This window comes from Ciconia boyciana, chromosome 12 (genome assembly GCF_034638445.1).
Source record: "Ciconia boyciana chromosome 12, ASM3463844v1, whole genome shotgun sequence".
NCBI lineage: Eukaryota > Metazoa > Chordata > Aves > Ciconiiformes > Ciconiidae > Ciconia > Ciconia boyciana.
The window spans coordinates 5,603-15,886 of record NC_132945.1 but is presented as its reverse complement, the minus strand read 5'-3'; the positions used below and the strand labels follow the sequence as shown (position 1 = coordinate 15,886).

General features: G+C 44.9%; 1 long non-coding RNA gene across 1 annotated transcript; it reads right to left on the bottom strand.

The window, feature by feature from the left end:
- Positions 1 to 419: 419 nt before the first annotated feature.
- On the bottom strand, positions 420 to 3,105 carry LOC140658465 (uncharacterized). The gene is made up of 3 exons (XR_012044743.1): positions 2,851 to 3,105; positions 2,567 to 2,639; positions 420 to 1,032 (listed from the first exon to the last, which is right to left on the bottom strand). It is a non-coding gene; the product is annotated as an uncharacterized lncRNA (long non-coding RNA).
- Between the last annotated feature and the right edge of the window lie 7,179 nt (positions 3,106 to 10,284).

Below are 10,284 nucleotides of genomic sequence, written 5' to 3'. Positions count from 1 at the left end.
TGTATGTCTGGACACAGAGCTGATTGCCAGTCATCCTGGAGATCAAAGTGAAATCCCTGCTGAACTGATTAGTTACATATTCCATTAGAACATCCAGATGACATACAGTACTGTGAAACACTGTTTTATACTACTACGAGTAGTGTTGTTCACCTTAGTGTACATCTAAAGTGATATTAGAGCAGGAAGGACCATAGGACTTCCTACTTTCCGTTCCTCAGCCCTAATCATTATAAGGCTGCTCACTATGCAACAGCGTGAGCAAATCAGAGCAGCCTAAAGAAAAATGCAGATAAAGCTTGTGCTGATAGATGCAAGAAAGCAAACCTCTTTCTGCAGGCCTCTTCTGCCACTTTTCCTATCAAACTGTTTTGTAATCTTTACACAATTCAGCTTTGTTCTTTTATGTCTAGTCTGTCATCACCTAAAATGATAATGCAGCAAATGGGGGAGAATGAACCATAACAATTAGACGTATTTAGACAGTACACAGTCTCATAAATGTATCCTCCAGCTTCATGCTTCCCCTTCTATTCTTAGCTTTATTTTGAAAGCTCAACATTGCCTGTCCTTTGAAAGGTATGCAGTCTGTCTCCATACTGAGACACGCTCCTCTCAGATTCTCAGCTGCAATCACATTTCCATTTCTTGCAACATTCCTTTCTTACCTTCTACTTTGAAGACAAGGACTATTCCAGAACAATTTCTTAAAGCAGACAGGGTTACACAGAGAAAATGGTCAAATTATGATGAGCTTGCAGAACTGTGAATGCAAACCAAGATCCACACACACCACACGAATAAATCACAATCTAAGGCATTACTTTTCAGTTTGCCCAGCTAAGCCATGATCTTAGATCTGTCTGCATTACACATAAGCTTTTCTAGCAAGTGATTTTTACCAGGATGGTCATAGTCCCTTAAGTTAGACTCTCCTAATCTTCTACACATTCAAGGCAGTTTTGAACATGGTGCTCATGGTCCCACCATGGCCACTTGAGTTCTTCTCCAATTGCTACCTGTAGCAGAGCTCTGTAACAGAAATGAAATTGCAGTCCAAAACTCCTAAGAAGCCACCATGCTTCTGGACGAGACACCCCTCGTCCAGATCTATTAAAAGTCACAACCAGAACCAACCCAAGACAATGCACAGTCCCTGTTTAAGAAAACAAATAGAAGTTGTGCTGTAAGTAAAGGACCTAACAAAATGTAATGTCATCACCTCCTATAATCCGCTACTCTCACTAGGCACCTCCCACATTACTTATTATATCCCCAGTCTACCAGCATATCCTCTAACTCTGCTCTGCAACAACATCTACAGAAAAGGAGACAAAAGTGAATTGTGTGTTAGCCAAAATATGGTAAAGATGCAACTGAAATCAGTAATCAAGTTCAAGATGGTTAGGTCACAGGAATGAGAGGGAAATGGTGTGGCTTAAGAAATGATGAGGTAGTGCCAAGCTTGTGGGGAAACGTTAGGCAAAACAGAGACAGGGTCAACATGATTTTAGTGGGTTTCAACTACAAAACATACAGGAACAACTACAAAAGTATCTGTACATTTTCTAATACTGAAATCCTTGAAATAGATTCACTAGGCAGCAACTGCCAAAATCTATAAACAACATATTTTGTAAATACATCCAAACTTCTGTCATGAAATATAACCCCCACCATATCCCTAACCTCCAAAAAAACCCTTACCATGAATTTGTTTTCACCTTTAGACAGCATATCTGTGACAAAGTAGATTTTTTTCCTAGTTGTTCTACAACTTGATGCAATAGCTTTGGCTAGGAATGGTGGTAACACAATTAAAAAAACCCCTAATTTACAAATCATTAGTATCTTACTTGTTCAGGAATGACTTGCATTAGCACTGTACTTCACTGTTTCTACATGAAATCTGAACACAGAAATATGTTGCAACAATATTGAGAAAAGCTAACAAAATTTTAACTGTGAAAACATAATAAAATATTCCACTGATATGTCATCAGATAACTTTCATTAGACATGACAAAACTTGCTTCTTAGTTTGAGTGTTGAGCTTTCAAAAATCATGACTCCATAGGAAAAAAAAGAAAAAATAAAATCACAAAATATGCAAAACATCATGAGTATTTTCCAGAGTTATACCAGGAATGTTAGAAACCACAGCAGGATATTCGTTTCTCCTCCCAGGGGTTACAACCACATAAAGAGATACTGAGTTTATCTTTAATCACTGCTTTATTCAGCTAGTTCTTACAATTAGAGCTTGCTAAAGTAAAACAAATTACTGGAGGGAGAGGAGGAGAAAAGTAAAGGGAGGGAAGGATAAGAGTAAGCAAGTAAGTATTTCTGCAAGGACATCATAACATAAAATACATAGACATGAGAAGTGGTTGTAACTCCTTAAACAAAACACGTCGATCAAAGAGAACAGGTCACTATTACAGTAGCAGAGAGATGCAAGAAACCGCAATACCTGTCTGAGATTGCACACCTGCTGAATTTCAAAATATGCACCATTCTAGTAGTAAGGCATAGTAGTATTTGACAGTAACGCAAAGACACATACCTGTTTGGATGATTCTTGTGTGAAATTTGGACCAGTTAGGACATAATCCTTATCCCCTGGCTTGGCTCTGTGCCTAGGAAATTAAAAAGCAAAGAAAATACCTCAGGGTGAACCCTGCCATCTGCTTTAACAAGGCCAGTTAAAGCTAAGCTTTCTGTCTAAACTCTAGTACTCATCACTAACTATAGTAACACTGACAGATATTAATCTAACCTGTTTTATAAATGTGTTTTTCTAGTAGAAAACATTCAGTGACTATCCAAGACACCTGTGGAAAAACTGACCTTTAAGTAAGAGAACACTGCTCTTCCATCACAGATGACTTGGCATCACCTTCCATCTCAGAAAGTACCTGAGAACTTCCTGCTGTACTCCGTAGCAATGAACACTGTAAAGGTAAAACAAAGAGAACAATTTATACTTTGCAATGTACTATTTGGGGTGGTGGTGTGGGGAGGGGCGGAGGAAGCAGTGAAGTTTGTGGGAGCTTTGTCACCAAACCAACAAGCCCAGTTAATTCTAAAACAGACAGCAGGGATTTGACAAACTGTCTCTCCAGAAGAACACCACATATTAAAACAGTCATAATAGCAATTTCCAAGTCATATGCATACTGGTAAATTCTACATCTTATTAGCCCAAAATAAACATGAAAATGCCACAGAACATCAATCTCATGTTCTGCCAGAAACTATAGCAATACCGTTTGGATCCAGTTTCTTTAACTCTACCAGTACAATTTCCTGTAGAAGGAGGGAAGATGAATCATTCAGTATGCCAGCCATTCCTTTGCCCTCACTGCCTCATGTCCTCAATGAAAGCTTTCTAACGTGCATTTTCAGCATTTCTTCCCTCAGGATTCTTTTCTCAAAAATCTTCAAAATGCCAGCAGGAAATATCAGCCGAAACTGTTGTAAGTGCTGCATCTTAAAGCTGTAGTCAACTAAATGCGTATCAGAAATAACAATACAATCTGTATTACTGTTAGGTCACAAATAAAGCTCCCCTTTCTCAGCACACAGCGCTTAGAAAACAACATTTCACAATTGCAAAACAACAGCAAGACTCTCAGTTACAAGTTTGGCAGGTCTCAGACGATGGCTTCATTGCATATTTTTTTCCCTTTATCTAAAAAGCTTCTGTGAGCAGAGAGTAATATTACCATATAACAAACTGATTTATATTTACACAGTCCTCAAAAAATACAGAAGGTATTTGACAAAATTCAGTCTATGAGCAATTGGCAGGAAAATGTCCATCACCCAGGGCCACAGTTGACCTGCAGAGCCAAAAGCCAAATGGATGCTCACAAGCCAAACACACCTCCTGAAATGTCCACACAGAGAGCTGTAGAAGAGATGGACTGCCAGGGCTCTGCTCAACTGCTGAGGGAAAGAGGTCAGATGAAATCATGGTGCACTGCCTGCCCAACCAGCTGGCACGTTTGTCATGTCTCTTGCCCCAGAACCATTGACAGGAATCACTGGCAACAGCACAGTGGCCTGGAAGCACCACACATGCACCGACAGCCTGATCCAGCCAGTCTAAGCCCTGTATACCGGGGTTCTGGATATGAGACAAGAAATCACTTTTTTTCAGCCGAGTGTAGTGGAACTGGGGACAAAACCAAAAGCCTATTGCACTGAAACCGTTCTTACAGTTCAGCACTTTCTGGTGGCTGTGAAACAAGATCTGAACACAATGCCAGGACAAGACCCATGGGCAAGGCATGCACTAACAACATGCAGGAAACCTGGATGGATTGCCTGCATTATGTTGTATTTATTTCCACAAGGAACAGTTTTCCCTTAAATGCTCATACACACACAAAGGTGAAGGTGCATACCAGATAGGGGGCTCAGAGATGAGCAGTGAGAAGACAATCATTGTGTAACATCTCTCACTCAATAGTAGGCAGTTTGCTCAGGTCACACATTCTGGGATTTTCCAAGTTTTCACCTATAGTTTGATTCGCCTATAGTTTTTCCAAGACCAGTACAGTGGTGGCACTGGCAAGCAGCATTCATACTAGTAAGTACTGAGGGAGAGGCACACACACTGAATAACATTCTTAAGTTTAGATATTGCAAAGGCCTCATCTTGCATGCAGCACAGGAGAAAAAACACCTTGGGGCACCTATGTAGCATTTTGGTCAGAGCGCAGGCCATTTCAGAAATGGATCATCAAGGAGCACAATGCAATCTTGTTAAAGCAATCCTCCATGAGACAACTGAGAAGTCATTCAGAAATCCCTTTAAGGTGGAGATTAAACCTACTGAATTCTGAATCCAATGACACAAGACCTGTGTTGCTGAAAAAAAAAAAATCATAGAGCACAAAAAGAATGAGACCTAGCTTGGCCTCTGCAACCTCAAATAACATCCTGCTGTCCACAGAAGTAATTCGAAAAGCTAAGCACTGGCACCGACAAAGCTTACTTCAGCCCTGTTTGCAGATGATGGGTCAGCTTGTGCTCATTATTCCTTAGAGTTACAAGGAAAAAAAAAATAATCATGTTACCTGAGGACCAAAATTTGGACAGTAAGTTTCCCATACTACAAAGATGATCCAAGTAAAAAACACATAATAAAACAGCAACTTCAAAGTCAAACACCAAAGAAGGTATTTTAAGCAGAGCCTGGTCAATACCTTATGGTACAAGTCAGAACACATAGAGAATCATCTAATAAAGCCATAAGACTTTAACAGACCTTTCACGTCTATTACAGAATCTATGTTACTCTGGAAACATCTTATTGTGGAAATGTATATAAAACACTCTCTGCACTAACTTTAGATTTTTAATTCCTCAAAACCTCAACATAACTGCTAACACAGTATGACTGTGAGGCATGCAGCTTGACAAAAGAAACACTATTTGGAGTTTGAGGACCCAAAGTCAGTGCAGTATATGACACACACTCACCTTCTGAAGTCTTAATTCCTTCCTTCACCAACTTCCTGGCAATTTGTAAGAAGAAACAGGAAAATTCTCATAACACTGAAAGGAATTTTAGAATTCACTGTCACCCACTTGGCTCTTCAAGATCAAGGCTAAAGTAATTTTTGACATTTGCCTTTCACTTGGCAGACATGTTTTCAACCTGTATTTTCAATCAACAGAAATGGCCGCTGGAGGTTTGGCACGCACAGATTTAGTGTTAATAGAACCACATACTGATAAGTAATTGTTTAAAAAAACCCCAAACAACACAAAACATCTCAGTCAACAGACTTTGGACAACAGAGATCTAACTGGCTGCATGCTAACGTCTACTTTCACCATAATCAGTTTTTGAATGAACTTATGGTCACAGCAGCAGAAATGTCTTTAGATTAGTACTTAAGAAACAAAGCACCAGCTTGCAGCCTACAGTACAGCAGAGCAGTCCAAACTCCAGTTTGGATGCAGAGTGCATCATAAGCACAACACTCCAATGAACAGTTGAACTTTTTTCCCATTAAAAGTTGTGCAACTAGATTAATCTTCACAATTCTGCTGGAAAAGACCAACGTTTCAAGTAGAAGGCAACTAAAACATTTTATTCCATCATCTAAGTATAACACTTTATTCCATTATCTGTCTGGTACCTCATAGCACCAACAATGGTCAGCCTGGAAAGCATAACACCTTCCTGCCCCCCAACTCCAAAATCCCAGTTACAGCTTCACCACCACCTTTACAGATTTTGAATCTCCTTTGTCCCACCAGAAACCTCACCCCTCATGTTACCACAAAACTGGCAGATCTCAAATCATCATGTAATGGTGGCAATTCTTCCCATTATCTTCTACCAAACTCCAGACCAAGAGAGGCATCTTTCACTGTCCTGAGACATGCACCCAAACTTCACACACTGCATGCAACCCTGATTTCTCAGGTATAATCTCAAGCCATTATGTATCTTCAAACTTTGAAGAAATCTTCCAAACACTTGCAAATCATTGTGGTCCTCAAAAAAGTCATTCTATTCTCTATACCAATACTTTACTCTGCTTTCTTTCTAAGCATAAATTAATTTTGCATTCTCTCTATTCAGCCAAACCTGTTCTTAGCAGCCAGTATCACAGCCCTCTTCGCTTCCAAGGGATCCATTTCTATTGCTGATGACTTTGATGCACCTGCAACCTCCATGTCTGTGAGCTGAACTCTCTTCTGTTGGGAATTCTCCAGGCAAGGGACAGAAACTGGAACAAGCCTGGGACCTTCTTACAGCACCTTCCTGAACAGCCCTGGATTTCTTTCTGCTTCAGGGCCCTTTTGCTCCTCTGAGAAACATACCATGGAATACCATTATTCTTGTCCCGATCTCCCACCGTTTGTCTAAGGCTCCTACCCTGCCTTTCCACTTTTACTACTCTCAGTCTTTCATGGCTCTCTTTTTGACCAGCTCCTCTCTCCTTCCCCTCTCAACTTGCACACACAAACTCACCACTTCTACTTCTCTACTGCAAAGTCCATATTGGGCAACTTTGTACCTCTTCCTTTCAGTGAATTTCACACCTGGTGTCTCAGTTTGAGCACTGCAGCATAAGCCAAAATTCTTTCTTCTCATAGTCTCTAGTCTCACAGTTTCTGTTCGTAACTCCATCAAATAAACAAGGCAAAAAAGGTTGTACCCAGTGCCAGTAACTCAAATCAGGAATTTGACCGATGCACTTGCATCATCCTGACAAAGCTGCAGAAACAAACAAGTGAAACATTCCCTTCTTTACTCCAGTTGCAATAAAGAAATCTTCAAAAGACAAAACAGGCTGATGAGATTCTATTCTGGAGCCTTATTACAAATCACAGCAGAACAAGACTGAGGATAGCACTGTGCATCAGGAGAAAGCTGTATGGTCCGAGCTGGAAAACTAGCTGCCGTAACTACCTACACTAAAGTGAGTGGTATGGTTAAAACTCAAAATGCCAAATGTCAACATCCAGACCTTCTTTTCTCACAGAAGACATTCATACGTTACTGATATAATTTAAAATATTTTCATAAATAGGGAGTTTTGAGGCTTTTGCTGAACTTCCTGCTCTCTGCTCGCCATGGGAACCCCTGCCTCTAAGGGAACCCCTGCCTCTAAGGGAATCCTGACATCAGTCTCTCCAGAGACAACAGCAAAAGTTTCCGAAAGCATGCAGATTACATTGCAAAGTACACAGAAAAACAGCTACTGAGAACTATGTGCAAATTAAAGAAAACCCTCCTTTTCCAACTTTTATAGTTTTTCAATGGACCAAAAATCATCTGTCTTCTCAGGTATTTTAGTACCCGCTCCACTCTAAATATCAACGGGGGGTGGGGGGGACAGCACACAACTTAACTTCAGGGTCACTTGTAGATTCTTATATCTAGAAAAAAATAAAAAGCAGAATTCAGAGTTCATGAAAAACTATGACTACTTACTGAGACGCCAACAAAGTATTGGGCAATAAGGGAGAGCTGATGCTCCAGGGTACCATAAGAGGAGCATAAGACAATGTAAATCCAGGGCTGTATTAAAAGGTCCCTGGAAACCTTTGTTTTGAACCTTAATAGTAAAGTTCACGGAATTACATGAGCAGCGCAGTAACAAAGTGCTTCTCTGACAAGAAACCCTTTACACCCAGTGCAGGGCCCCTGCCAGACTGACCAGGCAGCCCCAGTTCCACCTGTAAGACCCCCACTGCGCTCTCCGGGCCGCAGTCCCGCCCAAGGCCCTGACCAGCGGCCTGGCCACCGGGAAGGATGAGCGCCACGGCTCGGCAAGGAGGCGGCCGCTCCCACGCTGCTTCGCCCTTCCGAGGGCCTCGCGGCTACCGTGCCACAGACCACCCCCAAGGGATCCTCCCACCACAGCGGAACAGACACAGCCACTGGCCCCACTGCGGGTCCTGCCGGGTTACCGAAACGCCATCGAGACGGCCCTGGACTGGGAGGGAGGGTGGGCGAGGCAGTCCTGTACGCGCTGCACTTGCCGATGGCCCAGTTCAGGTTGCGCTCGTAGCTCGGCAGCTCTAGGAGGAAGAACAGTGACGGAGCAGCCGCACCGGGCCCAGCCACTGCTGAGAAAGCCCCCGGTGCCCTCGGTGAGGCTCTCCAGTGGAACCTTCTGCTTACGCATCACTGGCGGCCGCACGCCGAGGAAGAAGACCTACACACCGGATGTGGCAGGGAGGCTCTTCCGGCAGTAACGCCAACAGAGCACAGACTGCTTCAGTACACGAGTGAGCTGGCGCGCACACTCGCACCGGCAGCCGGCCCCGGTCACCGCTGACCCGACGGGCTCGAAGCGCGGTACTGCAGCCTGCCGGGCGCCGCACACATGCGCAGTGACGACTTGTTTGGAGCAGTACTGCCCTCTGCTGGCCACAACGCAGTACTGCGCACCACAGCACCGCACACGCGTAGTGCAACCTGCCAGGCGCTCTGCTGCCGTCTCGAGTGCGACGAAGTACTGTGGCTACCGAGAGCACGCATGCGCAGTGTGACCTGCCGTGCGTGCTGCCCTCGATTGAGTACACCGGGACACTACAGCCGGCGGCGTGACGCATGCGCAGTACAGCGTGCCCCGCACTGCTGCGCCTGCTGGGTTATGGCGGGATACTGCTCACGGCCGTGTTCGCTGCTGCTCGGCCGTTTCGATAGCGGGTGAGGTAACCGGCCGTTCCCGCCACCCCTTCCCGGTGCTTACAAATCGGTAGCACAACAAGTCTTAGCTCTTCTTGTTAGTCCCTGTTGTCTGGGGGACGTGAAGTGTTTTCTCGTAGCTGCTTCGCGTCGCTTAGACGTCAGTACAGCCGCTCACCCTGTTGATCGTCGCCGAGTCCGCGGTGTGACCAGCGGGTAGGAGCGGAGTGCGGCCACCTGCAGTACGGGCTCGCTGGCCCGGGGTCAGCAGTGAGCACGCCGGCCGCAATGGCGGGCTCTGAGCGCTTGGCGGCGCTACTTCCCGCCGCCACGCGTCTTGGCCCGCGCATGCGCAGTCGTGGAAGGCGCACCGCAGCTTCTGCCGTGTTCGCGGCCGGTGCATGCGTCGTGCCCGAGAGTAGGCGCGCGTGCCTTGGGCTGCGGTAGATCGTGGGGGTGATGGCGGCTGCGGGGGCGGTCGCTGCCTGGAGGCAGGGGTGCACGGAGGGCTCGGCCCCGCCATGCTCAGCGCTGGGACACGTGGGGAAAACTTTCCCTTCTCCTTATGTTGCTTTTGGGTCCCATAGGCTCTTCCCCAGCGTGGGCCTGTGCGCACACTCGGCTCTTCAGACGCCCTGGAGCTGCAGAGCAGAATTTTGGCACAGCATCCATGGGAGGAGGTCAGCTGGTTGTAGCAAGCATGCCTGAGAGTGCTGGTGACCAACACGAGAGTTTAAAACTGGTGAGCCACCCAGATTTAAGGTACTTTTGAGTAAGGGACAATTAGTGCAGCCCCAAGTTAGTTACTTGAGAACTGAGGAAACAAAAACAGAGAGAGGAAAGACATCCTTGGTCACTCTGAAGCTACTTGTGTCACTGCGCACAAAACGTAGACACCAGCTAAACCAGGTACTAATTAAAACCTCCACTGAGCCTCCACAAGCCTTGCACAGCTTGTGCAGCTGTTCTAAAGCATAAGGATCCCCTGTCCCTGAGGCATCCACACACCACGCTGCGATATGGATATTTCCAGTGCTGGCACAGCAGCCTGATGCCTTCTCTCCTCTGGGACATAGGGGTCCCCCATGGCTCTTGTAGCCGTGAAAAGCCGAAAT